The sequence below is a fragment of the Ursus arctos genome, unplaced genomic scaffold (genome assembly GCF_023065955.2).
Source record: "Ursus arctos isolate Adak ecotype North America unplaced genomic scaffold, UrsArc2.0 scaffold_4, whole genome shotgun sequence".
Lineage (NCBI taxonomy): Eukaryota > Metazoa > Chordata > Mammalia > Carnivora > Ursidae > Ursus > Ursus arctos.
The window spans coordinates 85,763,915-85,788,310 of record NW_026623056.1 but is presented as its reverse complement, the minus strand read 5'-3'; the positions used below and the strand labels follow the sequence as shown (position 1 = coordinate 85,788,310).

The 24,396-nt window shown below is 43.5% G+C and overlaps 1 protein-coding gene across 1 annotated transcript in view; it reads left to right on the top strand.

Moving 5' to 3' along the window:
- SETD4 (SET domain containing 4) overlaps positions 1 to 24,396 on the top strand; it is a 184,343-nt gene that overhangs the window by 102,637 nt on the left and 57,310 nt on the right. The window contains exons 15-17 of the transcript XR_008957322.1: positions 11,721 to 11,795; positions 16,168 to 16,346; positions 17,676 to 17,728. The gene's annotated coding sequence lies outside the window, so the exon portion shown is untranslated. The remainder of the gene's footprint in view (positions 1 to 11,720; positions 11,796 to 16,167; positions 16,347 to 17,675; positions 17,729 to 24,396) is intronic.

Genomic DNA, 24,396 nt, shown 5'->3' with positions numbered 1-24,396 from the left:
CTGTCCCCTGCCGCGTTGCTCCCTACATCCCACCCTAGCTTCTCTAGGAACACACTTTGCAGTGAAGTGTTAGCACATAAGTGTATGGTACGGGCCGAAAGATTTGGAACTTGTATTGACCCCACGAAGCAGACCCTCTGGTGGGCTTTGGTTGTGGTAAGCACATGGCGACAACATCTGGCATCTGGTAGCATCACAGCTACCAAGGCTTTTATCTGTAGTTACTGAGGACGAGGAGGAGGTGGAGGTAAAGTGTTGCGATATCAACTCACTGTGACACTCGATCCATTTTGGGGCAATGAAAATTATAAGGATCGTGATGTGGGGTAATCACTTTGGAAGGCACTGGAAACTTTGCAAAAAGAAAGGAATGGGTAGAGGGCAGCCAATTGCTATCTTGCAGCTCTCTCTGAAGCCAGGGTATTCCTGTGGCAGCTTTAAGGGGGGTTCTTATCTCCTAAAGCGGCAGGACAGAAGTTTCTAAAAGTTGGGATCTCATAAGAAGGGTGGAGGAAATGAAAAAGACTAAATGTATAGTCTTTTTTTTTTTTAAACTTTAATTTTCATTTTTGGTAGACATAGAAGATGCATGTAATTGAAGCCTCCAAAATACATGTAAAAACTGCCAACATCAGCAAAGAGTAAGCAGAAGTCCTATGGGGAAAAAAATGAAGAGCTATGGAGAACGATGAGATAGCCTAGCAGCAGTACATCTCAGTGAAAGTACTTTTCCTCAAAGGCAAAGGTGAAGCACAATTAGTATATGTTATGCATTTTATGTTTTAAATGCTGGTACGAGAATGTGGTAATGAGTTATGTATAGTCTTAAAGCCCCTTCAGTGTCAAAGAAAATTCCCTGATGGAGAAAGAGGAGACCCTGAGAATGTGAATGGTGATGTTCGCCTGTTGAGACAGAGAGTATTGGACCTCGGTGGCCTGAAGCCCCTGGCTGGCAGAGGCTGCAGAGATCAGCCTCCCCTTCCCAGGGGATTATGCTGTGACCTCACAGAGAAGATGCCCCACGGCCGAGCATTGTTTTCCTTGAGATATGTTTCCATCATCCCTCCTTATCCCCTGGCTAATAACCGGAGTCAGGTCTGAGAACAAACCTGTGCTCTTTGGTGGGGACGTGCTCCAGGAGAAGTCAGTCTGTGTGTCAGAGGACTTACAGGAACTGGCACATGTGTCAGCGAAGACTGTCAGGTAGTCACGGTCCCTGGAGCTGGTCTCAGTCGTTTGTTGCGGTGACTCCTTGACGGTAGGCAGGATGGCCTACAATTGATAGGGAAGAGATGCTGGATTACGTTTGGCATAATTTAGAGGAAAGGGTCAGGCTTGAGGAGTTGGGAATGTTAAAATGGATTTCCTCTGTAAAATCTGAGTACCCTCCACTTAACTATGTTTCTTGAAAGAGACCGGAGGACACTTCCTTCTGAAGGCAATAGGAACACCTAAAGTAAAGGCTCACCGAAATTGGTGAGAGGTCGATGTCTGTCTTCTGTAGGCTGGGGCTAATGGTGATAAACACTGCCGTGGAACTGGGGTTCTTAATGTCAGTGGGGGTAATGAGATTCTAGAGCAGCTTTTAACCACCAGAGGCAGAGGTGGTCATAATTCTCGTAACTGGAAGCACTGCAGAGTAGCAGTTAGGGCGCCTTAACCTTCAGAGGTTTGTAGCAATGGCTAATAGATCATGTTCCTCATGATCTGGGAGACAGATGGACAGCCGACTAGGGTGTTGTTAAAATTTAATAATAACATAATAATCATAATCATGATAATTTTTTAAAAAGCTGGAGAACACAAGGTCACTGATGTGGGAAATTATGGCCTCTCACTCAGTTTCCAAAGGTAAGTCTGTTTTTGCATCTAGAATCCATAGATTCTCCCAAGTCACTAGTGCCAGAGAATGGGGCCTAGCCAGACTTTTCGAGGACTGCTATGTACAAGGCCTGAGCTGACACTGATAGCAGGGTATTTGAAATGCCGCATATTGGTTCCACAGTGAGATTAGCAGCTTTAGGAGCCCAAATGACAAGTGAAGTTTTACCCCAAGTCCATTTTGCAGTGGGTCCATTGGGTCCATAAGACTATCCTGTGGTTATTTCTCAGGACCCACCATGGGATTGATGTATTTAGTGGTTGACAGAACTCCCCAGAAGTTCTCCTGACTTGTGGAGTAAGGGACATCTTGGGAGGAAAGGCCAAGTAAGACCATATGACACTGTTCTTCCCTCATTATCCAAGAGAGTAAATCAGAAATAATATCGCATCCCAGGAGGAACTATAGGTGTGATTGCCACAATCAAAGACATAAAGGTTGCAAGGTGGTGGTCCCATAATATCACCGTTAAATTTGCCCACTGTGTAATTATCAGGTGAATTATGGCCGAGGTAATCAGGACACCACACACTGATTCAGGTGATAATCTCTTTTGAAACCGTTATACTGGATGTGCGGTATTTGCTTGTGAAGATCGACACACATTCTCAAACTCGGTATGTGACTATTTTTTTTTTTTTAAAGATTTTATTTATTTATGTGACAGAGAGACAGCCAGCGAGAGAGGGAACACAGCAGGGGGAGAGGGAGAGGAAGAAGCAGGCTCATAGCAGAGGAGCCCGATGTGGGACTCGATCCCGGTACGCCGAGATCACGCCCTGAGCCGAAGGCAGACGCTTTAACGACTGCGCTACCCAGGCGCCCCTCGGTATGTGACTATTGATCTGGCAAATGCTTCCTTCTCAATCCCCATCAACGGGGAAAATCTGTGGCGGGTGCCTTTATATGATAAGAACTGTCGACACGTCTGCGGGGACCTTGTCATCTTGACATCGCACAGACCATCACTCTGGTCCACCTACTAATGACATCATGCTAATTGGGCTTGCTGATCAGGAAGGGGAAAGTATCATAAGTGCCCTAAAACATTGGTTCTTAGGGGATTTTAACCCTCAGGGGACATTTGAGAATGTCTGCAGACATTTTTGGCTGTCACAGTGGAGGATTGTGAGCAACTGGTATTTAGTGGGTAGACTCCAAGGATGCTTCTGCGCATTCTAAAATACTTAGGAGACCTCCCCATCCTCCCAGTTCTCCACCAAAAAGTTATTATATGGCCCCAAATTTCTGTAGTGCCAAGGCTGAGAAACACTGCTCTAGTAGGATACCTGTGTACCAGAAGTAGGAGATGAGCCTTGTGAAAATTCAGGGGTCTGTCACATCAGTGAGGTTTCCAAGGATTCACTAGTCTGGGGACATACCGGACATCATCTTTTTTTTAAGTTAAAGGGTAAATGTCACATATTAGGCACTCAAAATTATTTGCTGAATGAAAAAGTGAAACAAAAGGCAGAGAGGGAACAAGAGTTCCCTGTGCAAAGAGAAGGGTACTTGAAAGAGCTAGCTTCCCAGAGGAAGGCAGGAGTTTGCTATGGCAAGGGGCCAGGGAGGGGTGCAGGTAGAGCAGGGAGAGGCTGTGGTTTATATGTTTTACATGCTTGTAGGTAGATACCTGCCCACAGAAGGTGGGGGACCAACAGCTCTAATCAAGGGAGCAACAAGGTGTGGTTTGTATTCTAGAAAGATCACTTCAGGGCTGGTTTGAGAGGTTGTCCTGGACTTTCTCTGGTTCAGCCATGAGACCAGAATCAGGTACACCAGTCTGGTCCCTTTTTGGACCTGTCCAGTTGAGAAACTATGAACACTTGTTCTGGGACAGAATAGAAATTGAATAAAAGAAGAAAGAAATTCCAGAAAGATTTGGGAGGAAAACCTTTCAGGACTTGGTGACTGAATTGGGAATGTGGGCAGAGGGAGGGGGAGGAGTACAAGGAAACTCTCAAGTATTTAGGTCTTTGGGTAAGTGGGGGAATACAGGAATGTAAGCCAGTTTTGAGTGGTAGATCATGAGTTTTCTTTGGGTGTTTGTAATTTAAAGATGTGTGGCATATAAGAGGAGGTGTCCGGTTGGCAAGTGGAAAAATGAGGGAAGTCTCAGCTGAGGATGGGTGCTTGGAAATTGCTTGAAGCCACGACACAGGCCGAGAAAGGTTTTCTAACTTGTGTTGACATCAATGATAAATAATAGAGTGAAGATTCACACCCGGGCATGTCTGGTTCTAAGGCTTAGCCCACCATCTCCTAATTTATATTTTTTCAAAATTTTTGATTTCCAAGGTGAGACTTTACTTTAAAACACATATGCATGGCAATTTATCAAAATTATCAGTACATTTCCACTTTGACCCAGCTATCCCACTTCTGCAGGAATTGACCTTACAGTCAGACCTGGACACGTACAAAATGACAGGTGCACAATGTTATTCACTATGGACTTGTTTCAAAGAGTGAAAGACTAGAGGGGAAAGGGTTAAACAAACTATAGTGTATCCATATAAAGCCCTACTGTGGAGTCATATAAAACAGTAAGGAAGCGCTCAGTGAATTGATTGAGAGAGATCTTTGGAATACATTGCTAAATTAAGCAACAACAACAGCACAAAACCAAGGTGCTAGACAGTGTGTATGGTTTGCCCTCTTTTGTGTAAGAAAGAGTGAAAATAAGCGTATATATTTGTATTTGCTCGTATTTGTGTAAAGAAACACAAAGGATATAAGATACTAATCAAAGTAGGGTGACTTATAAGGGCAGTGAAGAATGGAATAGAAGGATTCAGAGTAGGAATGAATCTTCTCAGTGGGTATTTAAAAAAAAAGATTTATTTATTTGAGAGAGAGAGATTGAGAGAGGGAGTGAGCAGAGGGAGAGGCAGAGGGAGAGGGAGAAGCAGATACCCTGGAGCCCGACTCTGGGCTTGATCCCAACACCGTGGAATCATGACCTGAGCTGAAGGCAGATGCTTCAGTAACTGAGCCATTCAGGTGCCCCTCTCAGTGGGTATTTTTTAGATTTGAAACATGTGAATGTATTACCTGTTCAAAATAATTAAAACATCGAAAATGTAGTATACTTACCCATTAATATCTATCTTGATTTAAAACTTATTTCTGTCCCAGAAAGATGTATTTGGTTTATGGATTTACAATATTCCTGTGCTTAGAAATCATCCACCCATCCACCCAACCATCCAACATAATTATCATCTGTGTGTCAGGTGTTGGGCTAGCTGTAAGGGAAATAATTGAGATAACGGACATAGTTTTTGCTCTCACTCTAGCTATAAAGACAGACATTAGTCAGATCACCCCATAAGGACACTAAAACAGCAAGCATCTTACAAAAAATGTGAAAAAAGGATGTAAGTTATTCTGGGATGGGGTAGTTGAGGACATATCAGGGAAGGCTTTCCTGAGGAAGTGGCTACTGAACTTTGGGAAATGTAGGGGGTAAGAGGTGAACAGAGGGAGCAGAGGCAGAAGGAACAGTATTTGCAAAGTCTCTGCAGCAAGAAAGAATACAGTATTTGAAGAACTCAAAGAAGGCAGTGCTGCTGCTGCGTCGGGGGCAGAGGACATGGGTGGACATGTTAGGGAGGGGGTGCAGACATGCAGGATCTTGGGGGGCATATTGAGGATGAGGGTCTTTGTAATAAAGCAGAACTGGAAGCCACTGGAGAGGTTGAGACTACAGTGGGGCAGCATGATCCCATTTATGTCCTGAGAAGATCAGTAGCTGCTCTTTGGAGAATGGTGGGGGTGTGCAGCAAGAGTCAAGTTAGTTGGAGTGCTATCACTGGAGAGTAGGCGAAGAGTGACCTTCGTTTGGACCAGGATGGAAGTTAGGGTTAAGTAGATAGATTCAAGAGAAAGTGAAGCCACGTGGTCTTGATGATGGGTTGTGTAAGGGTGAAGGAGAAAAGTTGTCCAAATGGATAAATTTCTGGTAATTACAACTGGACGGATGGGCTGCCATTTCCAGAAAAAAAACATTAGGTCAGGGTGTTCGTTGGGGGACACATTGAACATGGGGATTCTTGGACTTCCTGGTAGGTGACTAATGATCTGGAAAGGCAGTACACAGATTACGTCACAATTGCATTTTTAGAGGACTACAGACTCGGTTAACAATACCAGTAAAATGTTGCTCACTTATGAGTCTGACGTTCTTTATTTTTCTACATACGACATTAGTTCTTGACGAAGTATTTCTCCACACATCTCCTTCCAAAAAACACACACCATGTGTTTTCAGGGCATGGTTTTATTAGATCCATTCTCTGCCTACTCTTGAAGAGGAAGATTGTTGTTTCCCCTTGATGAGCCCATTGCAGTCTGCTTTCTCAGGTGGTATTTTGGACCAGTCAACAACAAAGTTGTCTTTTTTCTTCTGGTTCCCCCTGTGAGGGCTTAGCTGTTAATCTTCCCTTGTGTTTCATTTTCCATTTGTGTTTTTAAGAGGACTGTCATTGTTGTTCTCATCACTGGTTCGGTATTTGCAGGGACCCTTTTTCTTTATTTTCTTTCAGCGTTCAACAGAATGGTTTCGGTAACTTGAGGCCACCTTGGGGAATGCAGCCATTGTACATTTGGTCCTGCCATGTGGCAGCGCTGCTGCTGGAGTTTTCACGGGCCCCGAGTGTGCTGGTGCTGGGCTTTTGTCTTCCCAATTTCTAAAATATAACACTGATGCTGTTTCTGGTATCTGTGGAAGGAGCCGAGGGATAATTGGGACTTTCCCAAGGGGAACACTTGACTATATAAAAAGGAGAAGATGAGAAATTCCTTTATGTTCCAGAAACTATACAATTGATGAGTTAAAAAAGTGCTGTTTGTTTCTGCACAACTTATCCGACCATAGAACCATATTCAGCAAGAGGCACAGTGACCTCTTTGGGAAATGGAGCAAACTGAACACCTGCCAAATTCTGTGGCCTGAAGGCAGCTCCAGTGACTGACGTCCAAAAGATCTGTTATGACAGCTTGTTTTGAAAATGTGTTTGCTCTAGCAACGCAAGACCCATTTTTCAACTAATAAATCTTTTCAGTGTCTCTGAACGGGGTGGTGGATGACCAAACTCTCAAGTTATTGGTAGAGGCATACAGAAAGATGACCGAGGTTTATCAAGGGAACAATGTCAAGAAGATGAAGAATGCAACTTTAGTGAGGCTCAGGCAGAGTCTCAAACTCTTGGCCTTTCGGCATATCTTATAGGCACTATGGCAGCCATGGGCTCAAATCTTCAATGGTAAGGTTGGGAATTAACCTATAGCCCCAGCTGCTAGTGCTCTGAAATCCATCGCTTGATGGCACTGAGGCCATCCTTCCCATGACTGAGCCCTTGCTCAGGTGGGACAGAGAGGCAGCTCCATTTCTGGGAAAGATGGGATGCCTCTGACTGTGCCTCCAGCCCTCCCCAGTAGTGTTGCCCAACCTTCTGTAGAACTGCTCTACAGTTCATAAGGCATCCCCTTGAACTTCCTTCCTCCTCTCCCCTACAGCATCTCCTGGAGCCTCCTGTGGCTCTCATAAGGCAGCTCTCTTAATAAATGACTTGTACATGTCATCCCCACTTGGTTTTTGCTTTTCAGAAGACCTAGACTAATGCAGGCCCCTGTTTTAAAAAAATCCTCTTTAGAAGAGAGACATGGAACTCCCACTTGCCTACCTTTCCTACTGCCCTGTATCTAGCCTGATTCACACAAAGGTGTTATGTGTCTGGCCCCTGGAGGTGTTTGATTTTACTTCCCAGATCTTATATCCTGTTTGTTTGTTTGTTTATTTATTTATTATGTTCAATTAGCCAATATATAGTACATCATTAGTTTTGATGTAGTGTTTAACAATTCATTAGCTGCATATAATATCCAGTGCTTATCACATCACATGCACTCCTTAATACCCGTCACCCGGTTACCCTAACCCCCCACCCCCTCCTGTAACCCTCAGTTTGTTTCCTGGAGTCCAGAGTCTCTCATGGTTTGTCTCCCTCTCTGATTTCTTCCCATTCCATTTTCCCTCCCTTCCCCTATTGGCCTCTGCACTATCCCTTATATTCCACATATGAGTGAAACCATATGATGATTGTCTTTCTGTGCTTGACTTCTTTCACTTAGCGTAATCCCCTCTAGTTCCACCCATGTCGATGCAAATGGTAGGTATTCATCCTTTCTGATGGCTAATATTCCATTGTATATATGAGCCACATCTTCTTTATCCATTCATCTGTTGAAGGACATCTTGGCTCCTTCCACAGTTTGGCTATTGTGGACATTGCTGCTATGAACATTGGGGTGCAGGTGCCCCTGCTTTTCACTACATGTGTATCTTTGGGGTAAATACCACATCTTATATCTTCTTATATAGAATAGTAGAGTTAAAGAAATAGGGGAGGTCTGGCCGATTACGAAAATATTATACCTTTGGGATTATGCGGTTGAACTATTTGATTACTTGGAAGTTTACTTGGAAGTTACCAAACTTGGATGTCATGATAAGTTAGTTTATGAATGACCCATCTAACTTTTATTTTTCAGCAGCTCATTTAAATTTTCTCTATTTTAACTTAACCTGTGGGTTCATAGAGTTTTCTCAAAATTAGAAAGTTGTGGAAGTAAAGATACACTTTGCCTTTCTTTAATTTGTGTCATTGTTGAATGGCCAAATTCTCTACAGTATTTGAGAAGCCTTGGGTTATGTTTACTAGTCCCCACTCTTCCCCCGGGGAAGAAGTGGATTCAACAGTTTCTTTTAATACCTGGTGCGCTTGTAGTGATATTGTCCTATGATTTCACTAAATAACTTTTTGAAGAGTTTCCAAACAATAAAATAGTTTCCAAGCTGCTATTATTAAAATTTCCAATAGTTATTTTTATAAAATAATTTTCTCTACTTTTTCTTTCCTTTGAAAAGTAACTCACTGCCTCAATTACTCTCCTTAATTTCTGGTGTAATTGAATCTGAGCTTTGTGGTGGTGGTGACTATTAGCCAAAAAGATGACCATATTTCTTTCAAGTTGGGAGAACACATGGTGAGATAAATGTCCTTCTGCCACCATAGAAAGTTTTTGTTGCCCTCCAGAAATAACATGGATACAGTCGGGGCCAACTACATAATTGTTGGGGCCCTGTGCACTGCTTGTTGAATAAGGTAGACAAAAAGAGCTGATAAAGGCAGTAAAATATGAAGCTTTTCCCTTCATTTCATGAATCTTCTCTGCTCACTTCTACTCTTCATTGTCCCGTTGGACTTCACTTACAAAACACAAATTCAAAGGTGAAATTATTAAGAATTTCAAGACATTGACAGCAGAACATTAAACCAAACATGGGAGTCTTTCTGAGGGCACTCTTATGAAGCTGGCCCTGGGAACAACTGACCAGTGACTCAATAAGCAAGCTGGAAACCAGAGGAAATATTTTCTTGCTTCTCTCTAGAGTCTATCAGGTGGAGGTGTGCACAGAGATCATGGCTGTTGCTGGAGTCAGGGCTCCAAAGTGGAATGGAAGATACAAGGCTTTGTGTCTGGTGTGCAAGGGCATGAGCAAGTTTTCTTTTCCTATTTTTGTCCTTGGTTCACCTGCACAATGGCTTCATTGTACTATCTACCTTAGTGGAGAGAAGGGTGATGATTACTTTTTCATGGTGGGCAATTTTATTTTGACTTTCCATTTTAAGCATTTTGCATCATTGTATTTACTGAGTGCCCTATGGTGGTTTCTGGTTAGGTGTCATTACTATCTCCCTGTCCTCATGGAGCTTCCATTCTTATACAGAGAAACATGGAATAAGAATAAAAGACCAGCCACAATGTAAAGACTGTCAAGTATAGAGGAGCTATGAAGGAAAGTTGAATAGAGAAAGCAGTTGGGTGTGGTGGGGCAGGGGCTCTACAGTTATCAAGAGGGTGGTTTGGGAAATCCTCACCCAGAAGGTGGCATTTGAATGAAGACCTGCAGGAGAGAAAGGAGGCAGCTGAGCTGCCCTCAGGGAAGAGTGTCTGGGAGGGTCATAGGTCAACGAATCTGCAGTGGGAGCAGAAAATATTGTCCTTCATTGACATTGCATGAACTTTTGGTGCAGTTTTACATGAAAGTATCCTTCCCCCTTTTTAGGTAGAAAAATAGCTTCGTTGTTAATTCAATTACAAATGAATGAAAAAGAGGTTCTATGCCTTGACTGGATGTGGCCACATCTCCCTCAGCAGAGGCACCGCTGGCCTCTGATGTGGACTAACTTCTACAGAGAGACTTTTCTTATTAAAGGACATCTCTTGTTAATGGCTGAGTTCAAAGCAAACTTTAAAAAATCCGATCGATTTCTCATTTATTACATTTTGTTTTGTAAAAGATTTTCTGTCAGTGATTTCAGAATGAAGGTGCCAATAGTAAAATAATTGGTTTATAAATGGAAAGTTGATCAGGCATTCCCCTTTACACCATCCCCTCCAAGGTCAGGGGTATGACTGAAATGCAAAGAAAGCACGCTTGTACAGTAGGTAGATGATAGGTTAATGTGAAGGGTCGTCAGCCTTGAGACTCCCACCCAGAGGCAAGTATTGAAGCAAATGGCTTTGTGGGCTTCAGGGGAACAGGGCACAGTTGTAACTGGGAACAGAAGAACGGTATCTGCAGTTACATTAATTGGGATAGCAATTATGAAAGCACCAGGGGCCTCAAGTTTCAGAGCTCACACTAATCCCCAGGAACACTGTTCCCCTGGTGGATATAATATTGCTGTTTTCCAGGTGCATTCCTCAGATGAATTACATTTCTCAGGCTCATTTGGTATATGTCACTATCAGGAGCAGGATTTGAGGGTTGCCAGAAGGTTCTTTGGTTTCGTCCTGGCAACTCTCTGCCTTCCTGGAGTGTCAGTGAACTTGGTAGGAGTGAGGGTCAAAGCCAATTTGATTTTGTCTGCAAGTATGAGCTCCGTGTCCTGGTTTCAGTGAAACGCAAGGCAGGAATACAAACGCCTGCGTCCTGGAACTATTCCAGTTTACATGATGATAATGTTATTTCTTTAAGATGTGGACTCAAATGTAGCTGTGTCCTGCATAGAGACAGGACAGGGTCTGCTGTGTCGAATGGCTGCTTTGGAATTTCATGGCTTTCTGTTGAACACAGACTACGTTGTCCGGGAAAACAGAATATGAGAATAGTTGGCAATTCTTCCAGAAGCTGAGCTGAATTCCAAGAACAGCATGTAGGTAATCCCACCTGATTCACCTTCAGAGCTCTACTTTGAATTTCTGTTGGTGGCAACAAAGCCGTCATGAAAAACAGCATACTTCACCTTTGTAAATGAAGACTTCCATTAAAAAAGGCAGACAGGTTTAAAACAGTTGTTTAAGGCTTTTGTCTGATCCTTACCTGAATGAGAAACCCTTCAACGCAACAAAAATATCTACTGTCGAGCCATTGTTGGTTTATATGACATATTCCAAAATCCTTGTGGGAAACTTGGATGGCATTTGGAAGGATCAGTGTGACAGAACTATATTCCATAAGTACGTTCATCTCAACTGGTGACGTTTCAGTATTCCCGTTGGGGTTGACTTTTGAAGCCTTTACATAAGTAAGAATTGGTACATGTGAGACCCTGCAAGTTTTGCAAGTTTAACATGTCATTTCTCTCTTCCTCTACCCTCTTTACAGGAAATGCTAAGTTACTAAGTTCATTGCTATTTCCTGAAATGGTATTGTTATTTCCTGTCTGAAGAGCTGTAAGGGTGGGTCTCTAGGACACTGTGCCTAAGAGTTAATGATTCCACTGCTGATATTTCCCAGAATATTTCATTCTTTCTTTTCTGTTAGGCAAAGACCCAAGGGGGTTAGGTCTGGAAAGCAACACAAAACATGAACCACTCCCTCCTTGGACCTTTTCTGCAAGTAAGTAATTTTTTTTTTTCCCTCTAGAAACCGCTGCCACTTTTGAACAATGTCTCATGGATGTCTGGTGACACAAGGGGATGGGGAGAGGACTGGGCGGGGATGTACTGGAGCTCTTTGCCATTGCATTCCTGCTTGCTTGGCCAGAATTGATTAGGGACTAGGCAGAGAGAGCATTTAGGCTGAGTTTGTTATAGAAGATGAAGGGAAGCCAGGCAGGATACCCATTATAGACCCATGTGCTTCATATTTAAAGAAGAATGTATTTTTAGGTTAAATTAACTTCAGAAGCATAAACCAGGATGATTTCTGTTAGAGTGCAGTTGAGTTCCCTGTCCCTAGCTCTGGTTCCACAAACCTGCCCTCAAGCTCATCCTTTCACATTGAGTCCTTCCCAGTTTTGGAGTCCATGGGCTGGTAATGAGCACATCCCCAGTCTAAGAATATCTATGGTTGCCAGAAGCTCACAGAGAAAAGCATCTGGAAGCTTTTTATCTCTCAGCTGAAATGTCTTCCTGAGGACACACGCATAGTGTCATTGTGACGCTTACAATCTTAATTTCTGCTTTTTTCTCCTTGTTTTTGTTAGCTGAGATTGGAGGTAGAATGCTGAATAAATAGAAATTCATTTTGTGCCTTAGGACTCTTTATGAAGGCAATTCTGACCTCCAGCCGCACACATAGTATTGGTAATTTGAACTCGGTTTGATTTCCACCTAAGCTGTCATTTTATACACCTACAGAAAGCAAAGGAGGACATTAGTGAAGAGGGTATATTTCTAGTAGCAAACAGAAACAGTCAGGTACTGAAAGCTATCCTTGCTCAAATAACAACTCATGTATTTTCTTTAATTTTTGATCACAGGTGTGTATTTTGTGCCTTCCGGGTGTTCTGGTACACAGTCTGTAACGACTTTTGAGTTTGGCTATAAAATGTTACCTAATGGGTTAACGTCTCTTGCATGTAAAAAGTAATCAGTATTCCCATACTTATAAAGTATATGTATTATTGATCAATGGTTGGGATACTAGAATATTTTTCTCTGATGAAAAAAGTAATGCAAACTCTTTTTTTTAAAGATTTTATTTATTTATTCAACAGAGATAGAGACAGCCAGCGAGAGAGGGAACACAAGCAGGGGGAGTGGGAGAGGAAGAAGCAGGCTCATAGCGGAGGAGCCTGATGTGGGGCTCGATCCCATAACGGCAGGATCACGTCCTGAGCCGAAGGCAGCCGCTTAACGACTGCGCTACCCAGGCGCCCCGCAAACTCATTTTATAGTAAATTTGGAAAATACATGAAAGTGCAGAAATTACCTGGGATCTATTACTCAGCTATAAATGTCATTATTTGAAGTATTTCCTTTTTTTTTCAATGCATATGTAAGATCATTGTGTGTGCATATATATATGCTACATTATATATAATTTTGAATCCCGTGTCCTTCCTTTCAATATTTATGTACAGATGTGTCCCTCATGTTATTAAATATTCTTTGACTACACTAGGAATTGTTAAGACTTTAAGTGGTTAATTTAAGATTATTTGATCCTAGGCATGGCTCGATATTTCAGGCTTCCAAGCCAGCATCACCTAAAGGATCCTTTTCCCCTTTGTTTATTAAAAATAAGGGCATCTATATTTCATCTGCAGGATGAGAGATGTTTGAAGGGAATCCAGATCTACATATTTTATATTACGAAAACTGTAGTCAGATATATGATACTGCCTCTTTTCTTTCTTACTTACATCCTGTACATTCTCTCTCTCTCTCTCTCTCTCTCTTTTTTTTTGTAGGTCATAGAAGTGATTACACGTTAGTAAGAGAGGTGATTCCTCCAAATTTGGAGGGCTCAGCTCAAGCTGGTGTTGAATGTAATGCAGTATTTTCCAGAGCTCAAACCAGCCGCAAACCCCTGTATGTGTCTTCTCTTTCATGGCATCAGGAATCACCAAGGATGCAGAGCGTTAGGATTTAAAAGTACAGACTGGTGTGTTGGTCAGACAGGGGGTCAAAGGCAGCACAGAGGCTTTGGGGGCACACAGGACAATATGTTACATATTGTTACATATTATTAGGCAAGGCTTGAGGTCAAGGACAAAGGCAGACTGGACTTTTGGAGAAGGTGTTCTCCTTTTACAGGGTAACACCCTCTGGTTCAACTGGCTCCATTTGCTATACCTCTGCCATTTAGGTGAAGGGTGAATCTAAACGGAGGACAACCCACATCACCATCTGCCTGTCCCTTCTAGGAGCTGACCCAGATCAGAATCAAGTAGGCACCAACAGACCTACAGGCCAGTCACATAAAGAGACAGGGTTCTACATGCAAGGGCTAGAGCAAGGGGCTTGCCTGCCGTGGGCTGGGTGGTCAGGGGGTGCTGATGGGGACCATAGGGGGACTGCTCCTGGCTCTGCTGGACAAGTGATCCTCAGTGCTCAGATCATGTGAACACCTCCCACCCACTACCACAGCCAAGCACAGGAATCTGCTGGCTCCCTTGGGGGCACCGGTTCCTGTCTCTGCCCCTTGTCTCACTGAATATCTGCTCATATGCGTGTCTCTTGGGTGCCCCTCTGTTCTTTGTCCGAGTTCAGAAACCTGCTACCAAATCTGTCTTAGTTTGCTTGGGCTGTTCTTACAAAGTACCACACCCTGCATGGCTTCTGGAATAGGATTCTGTTCTCTCCTGGTTCTGGAGGCCAGAAGCCCGACATCAATGTGCCAGCATGGCTGGTTCCTTCTGAGAGCCATGGGGAAAGCCGCTGTTCCAGGCCTCTTTCTGGGGCTTGTAGATGGCTGTCTTCTTCTTGTCTTGTCACATCGTCTTCCCTGGGTGTGTCCCTGTCTGGGTCCACATTTCCCCTCTTCATAAGGACACTAGTCCTCTTGCATTAGGGCCCATCCTAACGACTTCATTTTAACTAGATGACCTCTGTAAAGACCCTGTCTTTAAATAAGGCGACACTCGGAGGTGTTGGAGGTTAGGGTTCCCTTCTGTCTTTTTTTGGGGAACATAACTCTCCTGAGTGAGCTCAAGGGTGTCAGTAAACGGTGCTTTCCAACTCCATGTATTTCTACAGTGCGGTTTGAGTGATGTGTCCTTTCTAAAAATGAAAGCAGCAGAATCCTTTAAAATGCTTCCCCTTTGAAGGAATAACTTGGCATGAGTTCTTTACCTGGAGAACCCTTTGGTGTTGGATTCATCTTCTCCGCCAGGCGGTTCAGATCAGCGCAAAGGAGAAAACAAAGAGAAGGCATTTTTTTCCAAAGTAAGAGAAGACAATGCAGGACCCATCTGGGGTTAAGCTGGAATGATCTGGCTATCAAGTATCTCAGCGGGTCACCGTCCTGGTGTGTCACGGTGACAGCGGCTGTCCTTGTGGCCAAGTGTACATGCCAGATGCTACCCGAGGGCTTCCACCTCAGCCCCGTTGAGGCTCAGTGGGCTCTCATGGTTCCATGTTGGGCCCAACAGATGTAGCCAAGTAGAACAGCAGCCTAGCGCAGCGGTGGAGAGGGCAGACTCTGCAGCCGGACTGATTGGATGGTGGCCAGTGGGACCCTGGGCAGTTTTCATCTGTAAAATGGGGTTAGTACTAATACCCAGCATCTCCACCGGGGAGTTGTTTCGAAGATTAAATAAATTAATATCTGTAAAGTGCTTAGAACAGGGCCTGGCGTTTAATACACACGACGTGTATTTATCAGATAAAAATAAGGACTTAAGGCTTACTAGATGCCAGGCACTGTGTTCGACACTTTCAGCGTGCTCTATTAAGGGTGCTATGGGGTCGGTACTGTTAGCCCAACTTCACAGAGTAAGGAGCATGGTCCAGAGACTGTTTGAAGTCGAAGGGTTAAAAGGCAGGAGCCAGGTTTTGGAGAGAGGTGTGTCCGACTGGCTGCCGAGCTTGCCACCCTGGTGAGGCTGCCTGCAAACATGGTGGGAGCAGTGGGCTCCCTTCTGGGAGTACCTGAGTCAGCAAACACTTGCTGGGTGTCCGCCATGCGGTGGGAGGTACCCGGCCACAGTTGGCAGAGTGATGGTGACATTATGAATTAGACTTATTTACATGTACATGTCAGTTCCGGTGTTCATCTGAGCTCTGCTCTGCTGCCTTCCTGAGTCACTAATGGTTAGGAGCACATAATGATGTTACTGAATTTCTTCCCATTTACATTTTGAGTGAAAGCTCTCTGAAAGGTCTCACAAATTATTACTTATGACTGAGTATCTTCCGTAACTTACAGATAATTACTTTCTAATATGGATCAGTTGAGAGGACCCAATACATTAGATTGTCCCTCCTGTTGAATGTACTTGCACGTGAAGATCTGATGTGATTCCTGTTCCTTCTGTTTGAAGGATAAAGGGAGAGAGCAGAAGGCACATGTGAGCTGTTTACCTTTTTTGACCAGTGCATGGTCTAGAAGGCGTCCCCATTGGCCCCTGTGAACCGTGGAGATGGCCAGGGCACACTCCTGGGAACACACGAGTGCCAACGTCCCATGCTGCAGCAGACGGCAAGTGAGCAGAGAGGAAAGGTATGTTTGTGGGGAGAAAGGTCCCCCAAAATAAGTGGCCATGAAATTTATTATCCAAACTGGGACTCTTTTCAGAATTAATGAGGATGCTAACAATACGTACGCCAGGTCAACAGGTGTAAACCAGGTCCGTCCTGGGCTATGGAGGCGATGGCCACCCTACGGCAGGCTGCCAGGCTGAGGGGTGTGGGTGCAGGCGTGGAGGTGGGCAGCATGACCGTCCTGACTGGGGGAGAGCTGGGGCTGCCTGATGCTGGTGCGCCTGGGCTGCTGGTCTGTCCCAACATGGATGTACGTCCGTGGTCGTGAATGGAGGCACCAGGGAAATCCTGTCTGAAGGATTTCTCTAAAATCCTCTCTATCTTTCACTCTAAGTCTTCCAATTTGATTAATTACCGTGATTCTCTTTGTAATTTCTCTGGGTGTTTTTTATTTGGAAGCACACAGTCCTTTCTTCTGACCAGGCACTATTGACCTGGCCTCCTCTTCGGGCAGCCAAGATTTTCTACATCAGGGGTGAGCAAGCTTGGCTTTATAACAGTAGTTGACTTTTATTCATTTGTCTCATAAAATGGTCACTATAAAGACCTGTGTGTGTAGTGAGATGGGAAGACGTACAAGTATGTGTGTGTGAGTGTGCATGTGTGTGTGTGAGCATGCGTGGGGTCAAACCTGTTTGACCCCAGTTCATCCCCTCTGCAGGCTCAGCTTGGCATGGTGCTGGTATTCAGAACCATGAGGAAGGAGAGGGTGGCAGGAGAGCTGTTCCAGAGCCCTGACTATACCAGGCTGAGAAGAAAGGGCTGTGGCAGGCAGGAAATGTGTGCCCCCCACCCTGGCTTTTCTGCAGGTGGGCACGTGCCACAGGGCCACTGTCGTGCAGGTCTGGAAAGAGCTGTTCCAGGGTTGCTGGCCTACAGAAGCAGGGCTGTGAAACAAGTCACCAAGTTTCAGCTGGTTCCGTGTATGCCCTGCTCTGGGCTGGAGGGTGGTGGGAGGCTTCATGGAACAGACCCTGATGATTTGGGAAGGAAATGAGGGAGGACAGGAGGGTATCAGTAGCAACAGTTTATCATTTTTTAAAAATGATTTTTTGTTTTTTTAGGGAGAGTGAGCCAGGTATGGGAAAGGGGAGAGGAAGAGGGAGAGAGACAATCTCAAGCAGGCTCCACGCCCAGCACAGAGCCTGATGCAGGGCTCAGTCTTACAGCCCTGAGATCATGACCTGAGCTGAAGTCAAGAGACAGACATTCAACGGACTGAGCCACCCCAGTGTCCCAGTGTATTGTATTTTTAAATTAAAATTTAACTTGTCCTTTTAACCTACAGGGTTGAGATCTTTCCGGAGACAGGCATGCTGTCTTCAGGGCACATGGCACACGGTAAGGCCCACATTCATTCATATACTCTCTCCCTGATCTCCCATCCCATCACATCTGTCCCAGGAATGTGCATAATGTAGAACTGAAGCCTATTTTCACTTACCGTATTTGCAGAATAATTTCATGTTTCTTAGTCTTTGGTTTTAAAATAAATGGCATATCCTGTATTTCTTATTCACCAACAATCCAGAAGATAAGCCTTCAGTTGAGTTGCTTTGCCTCGCTGGGTCTTAGAAGATCTGGTGATGTGTGTTGTCATCAACCTTCCCTGGAAGAAAGGTATTGACCCTTTTTCCTTAAGAGTGCTCACAAACCTCTCCAGTGCTCAGTGCACAGAAATTAAAGTATTTTCTTTCCCTTATAACATAAAAGGAACATATTATGGTGTGATTTGCAATGTGCCATTTACATATGCAATATATTATGATATAATTGAAAATGAAATACAGCCCAGAATTTCCATATATTATTTCTTAGTGGTGATAGGTAGTCAAGGATTAAACACACACACACACACACACACACACAAATACGTTTCTATTTTTTGGAGGGAGGGAGAGAAGGGGCAAAGAGAGAGGGAGAGAGAGAATCCCAAGCAGGCTCCACACCCAGCACAGAGCCTGACGTGGGGATGATCTCATGACCCGAGATCATGACCTGAGTGGAAACCAAGAGTCAGACGCTCAAACAACTGAGCCACCCAGGTGCCCCTACTTTTCCATTCTTAGCATAGAAAAGTTTCTGTACACAAATTATTGATAGTATTATGGGGACTGAAATTTAGAATTTTGCAGTTGATATTTGCTTTTAGTGAGTTTGTGAGCCTGATATTTGAACCAATGAACCTAAAGAATGTTATGGAAGTAATTTCTAAAATTATCTGAATAAAACTCACTTACAATCACCTTAAAAGCAATATTTCTATATTGCTCAGCCCTCTGGGTTGGGAGAGGGAATATGGGGAAATTGTTACAAAAATCAAAGAAAAAGACTGTTGCCTGTATTGCAAATTTGGAATTACCGACATAGAATATTCTTCAATTTCTAGAGCTTTTGGAAAATACTTGCCTTGAAAGAGGAAAGCAAATAACCTGCTTTTCCTCCAAGGGATGGTTTTTTTTTTTTTAATTTAATTTATTTATTTGACAGAGATAGAGACAGCCAGTGAGAGAGGAAGCACAAGCAGGGGGAGTGGGAGAGGAAGAAGCAGGCTCATAGCAGAAGAGCCCGATGTGGGGCTCGATCCCATAACGCCGGGATCACGCCCTGAGCCAAAGGCAGACGCCTAACCGCTGTGCCACCCAGGCGCCCCGGGATGTTTTGTTTTGAACGTGGGATTTTGTTTTGTCTTTCATAAACAGAGACAACAAAAGGAGATATTTTCTAATGAGATATATTTACAAATTGTGAGAAATTCTTCCTTTTTTTGGGTCTTGATCCTGCATTTCCCCAAACTTAGCTTGGTTCCTAGGACACATTAGGTGCTTAGTAATTATTTATCAAATAAAATACAAAATACTGTCATAGGTAGAAGATGACACGTTGCTTCCTGTGTAGGCCGTGTTGCCCTGTTTTTTACCCAAGCGGCCACTAGATGGCTCTCTATACCCATGCCAGATCTCCACTATTCCGTGTACTTGTTAATGCATGCAGATGACTATGCATGCAGTCAGGCTAGGCAATCCTGTTGAAAGAACAACTCAATGCTCCCTTTTTACTGGGCACCAGTTTCAAGTGCTCTAGACTACTGTGTGCACAGAAGCATAAGACAAAGCTGGTGACGTTCATGTTGAGTGGCTGGAAGAAGAAACAGAGGGGCTATTCTCCTTTTAGCCAGGGTTCGAGATGTGTTCCTCCCCATCCTGGAGATGCTAACTGATTTTATGGTTAGTGACTTTTCAGACTTTTTAGATTAGCCAGGCGCAGACTTCAGTCGTTCCTGTCTTTTTCTGCCACCCCTCCCCTTCCCCCACCTCTCTCCGTCTCCTGTCTCCCCCACATGTTGCACACACACTTGGACATCGCGTTATGTGTCATCACACAGTGCGGGAACCCTGCAAGTCTTGTTTGGGCGGATGGCGCGTTTGTTGAACTGCTTATCTGTGAATATCAGGAATGGAGGGCGGGATCCGTCTGTTGTTGAATAGACAGAACTCACTGCTAACACTGCTTTGTGGTCAGACTTTGAACCATCAGTGTAACCATAAAGTTATAGTTGGGCTGGTTCTCTAGAGCGGCTGCAGTAGTGTTTCCCCTGGGGGTGTAGACGCCGTCTTAACCAGGGGGAAGCCTTGCAGGGGCTTGGGTGGAAACAGTTTGGAGGGTGTGGTGGCGGGAGCCTTCCTTGTACTCATCTCTCCATCCACGCTCTGGGCTACTGTAAAAATAGTAGCGCTGGAAAGGGGCAGTTTTCTTTGGATAAATCCATTTCTTTGAATAATATATTCTCCCCCCCGCCCCGGGTTATGGAAGTGATACTTTTCCATTGTAGAAAATTTGGAAAAAACAGCAAAGTATCATGAAAATAATAATTCTAACCGTTTTAGAGACAAAATTGAAATCAGTATTTATGATTTTATATCCTTCTTTCCATATTGCGTTATACCCTGGGCATACTCCCACAGCATTAAATAGTCTTCAAAAACCCTGTTTTTAAAGGCAGTATATTATTCCAGTTTTTACCTTCTTCACTTTATTTGATTGTTTTCCTACTGATGGACACTTACGTTGTTTCAAATTCTTTACTTTCAGAGTTGATGCTGAACTAAATATTGTTATATATGCATTTTTTCCTCACATCTCTGATTAATTCTTTAGAATAAATATCTGTAATTGGAATTAAGGGGAGAACAAATGTATTCTTGATATGGAAGCCAAATGCAACCTTTCTCAGGAAGAATTCTTTATTCTTTTGGTTGTCAATTCAGGGTCAGATTAGGGAGCTCTGAAACTAGGATTGTATCTGCATTTTGCCAAGTATTTCTCACGTAGCATCTCTTCATATAAAACAATGTCAGTGGCAGGAAACCTAGATCGTTCCGCTTTGGAAATAAGCTATTTTTCTCCTTGCCTTATACTTGTATCATTAATTTCCTGAAAGCTTAACTATGAAGGTTTCTACCAGAAAAGGCTGCTTTTTATAAGGCTAGGGTATGAAGCTCTACTGAGCTTCATAAGGTTTATATGTCTTCTGTCACTTGGAGAGACTGGTGAGCGGTCGTCTATGCATTATTAATGATGCCCATTGCTCAATGAAACTCTTGATTCCAGTCTTTGTGGTGGGCTCAACGTAGATGACACACCCACATGTGTTCAGGCTTATCCTGCTTTGGAATCTAAAGGGAAGGGTTTTTGGCATGGTCCTTGTAACTCTCCATATTCTTTCACTAGGCAGGACACATTTTATTCCGTTTTAATAAGAAATCCAAAATGTAGGGGTTTGAAAGCAGTCCAGTGATAATTACTATTGGGAAAAGCTCTCTCTCTTTTTTAACTTTTAAAAGACTGACATTGAATGAAAAGGATATTCATTTAACTTTTTAAAGTCTTTTTGAAGTAAAAATCTATTTCTAGACTCAGCATTTGGTATAAGAAGAACACCTCTTAATGTTTTTCAAACGGCATTCCTTTTTTAAAAATTAAATTAAGCATGTATTTCCGTTTTGAAATCTGGAATATTTCTGTTTTTGGTATTTTGATATTTGGAAAAAGGCAGAAAGTTTTTTTTAAACCTATGTATGTACGAATCTTTTGACATTCTTTTTCTGCTTTGGATTCCACAAATTATGAAAGTCATAGCTCAGAGACAACACTAAAGGGGAAACAGGAGTTCTGTTCGCTGTTCCTTTCCTTGCCCTCCTGTTCATGTCCTGGCTGTCAGATTTCCCACATTATTCCAAGTTCATTGGTGTGTCTAACTGCCTCAAAGCAAGTTGACACAATGCTCCTGGAATCTGGCCTGCCATGAGCCCCGGGCACTGTGTAAGCAGGGCTGGTCTGGGCAACGTGCTTAGGGGAAGTTGGCCTACAGTGTCCTTCTCCTTGATAGTGGATGCTCTGTCACCCCCCGGTCCTCTGATGCTGAGAACTTCATGGACGGTGGGCTGCTCATTGTTGGGTTCTACCCAAGACTACCCTCTCTGAGCCCAAGCCCCACATCCTAGACCTTACCCTCCTCCATCAAATTTCAGCATGTCTCTTGACTAAAAAGTCTGCTTCTGTATGAAAGCTGATGACGTGTGGAAAATGACCTTGATGTATTGGTAACCTCTAATACCCCACCAGGCAAGCTATCCTAGCTGACATGGAACAGAAGTGTTCACAGACCAAAATGAGATGCTCAAATCACATGGTTTACAAAAAAATTCAAAACTTACCGTGAAAAGCAATAAGAAATTGATGGGGTAATGAATGTACCTGTGGTCCAGTGCCTGTGAGATGACAGGACCATCCTTCCAGGATTCTAGAATCCTGGGCTGAGTTTTGACTATCTGCTGAATCAGCCTTCCCTGCCAACGATGTAGTTATAAGAACTAGAGCTGAGGTTAAACAAGGGATCAGTAAGTAGGAGGTACTTTAACCAGTACACGTTTGATGTACTGGGAAGATACCTGACAATAGCTGTAGGTCACCAATTAAAATGCTGAGTGACTGTTTTAGGCAGAATGCTGGCCCCCAAAGAGGCCCTCATCTTATCCTTAGAACTGTGAATATGTAACCCCACCTGGCAAAGGGAATTTTGCAGATGTGATAAAGGAGCTTGAGATGGGGAGATTATCTTGGATTATCTGGTGAGCCCAATGTAATGGCAAGGGGCCTTTTGGGGAAAGTGGGAGGCAGGGAAGTCAGAGTTAAGATGTGATAATGGAAGCAGAGTCAGGGAGATAGATGTGTGTTTGAAGATGCTACACTGCTGGCTCTGAAGATGGAAGAAGGAGCCATGAGCCAAGGAATGCAGGTGGCCTCTGGAATTTGGAAAAGCCTAGTGTTAATGGACTGAATTGTGTCCCTCACCCCTGTTGAATTCATATATTGAAGTCCTCACCTCCAGTACCTCAGAATGTGACCATGTGTGGAGATGGGGTCTTTGCAGAAGAAATTAAGTTAAAATGAGGTCACTAGGGTGGCCCCTAATCCCATATGACTGATGTCCTTATAAGAAGAGGAAGATTTGGGAACAAACAAGGACAAAGGAAATTATGATGTGAAATTACAAGAAGGAGATGGCCATCTATAAAATAGGGAGAGATCTGGAATAAATCCTTTCCTCAAGGGCCTCAGAAGGAATCTAACTGTTGACATCTTAATCTTGGACTTCCAGCCTCCAGAACTGTGAGGCTGTACATTTCTGTTGTTTAAGTCCCTAGTCTGTGGTATTTTGTTACACAGCCCTAGCAAACTAATACACCAAGGGAACAAATTCTTCCTTGGAGCCACCATAAGGTAATGAAGGCATATCGACACATTGGTTATAGCCCTGTCGTACCTACATTAGACTTCTGACTTCCAGAACTGTAAGGTAATAAATTTAGTTCTTTTAAATTGCAAGGTTTTGTGGTAATTTGTTATAGAAATAATATGGTGGTTGTGGGTTTAATGTGTGTTTTTTGAGGGCAGAGCACATATGGGCCAGAATGGGACCATAATGGATATCATCAGTGAGTGGCCAGTTTAGGGATGAAAAAGCTATTGGCCTGGAGGTTTCATTGATCTGAATCTTATGACTTGATCTTTGTGCTCCATTTTATCTACTGGTAACACTTGTCTGTTCTACCACCCTTTTAAGATAATAAGTTCAATCTATTCTATCTTTCACATGTTCTATGTGGCTAACTTATTATTGCTATGTAGCACAGCATGTCTTCTGGATTATGCCAGATGTTTTAGTCACTGCCTGTAGTTAACACATTAGTTTACTTACACATCAGTGCATTTCACCTGCTTTGTACAAGGCACTAGCTTCCTATCTATGCAAGTAATATGTCCTTCGAGTTCCATCCATCCCATCTATTTTCCTCCTGTAATTGTACTGACTATTTTAAAATAGTAGAGCAAACACATGTTACAGCTCCTGTATTCCCAGGGTGCTAATACATGAACCATATTGCATTTAGAAATAGAGGGCTCTGTACGCAACACTACTTCTGCCACCATCCTGGCATTGGTTTGGGGGAATTCTGTGGCATATGAAAGTTATCAATCTCCTCTTCCTTCTTCTTCTTCCTCCCCAGTGAAGATCTTCTTTAAGACCCTGGCCACTCTGTATTGTCTATGGTTGTTTCCAAGGTGCGTTGGCAGAGTTGAACACCTGCCACACAGCTCATCTGACCCCAAACATAAAATATTTCCTGTCTCATGGAAAAAGTTTGCTGACCCCTACACTAGAGCCCCATGAAAGAAATGTTACTATTTCAACTTCAAGTTTGAAGAAGCCAAGACTCTGGAAGGTTGTTTACTTTCCTCAGGTCCCCAACCAACCGGAGATGGGCCGTGCCAGGGGTCAGCTTCAGAACCTGGCTGTTTCCAGCACACCATGCTGCTTTGGGGGAACTTGTCTTTAGCTTGTCTGGTCTACTTCTCCTGCCTTAGAAAGGTGATTTCGACCTGTCTTAATGACCTAATTATGTTTCTGATCTCTCTTCCAACTTGGCAAACGCACATCCAATACA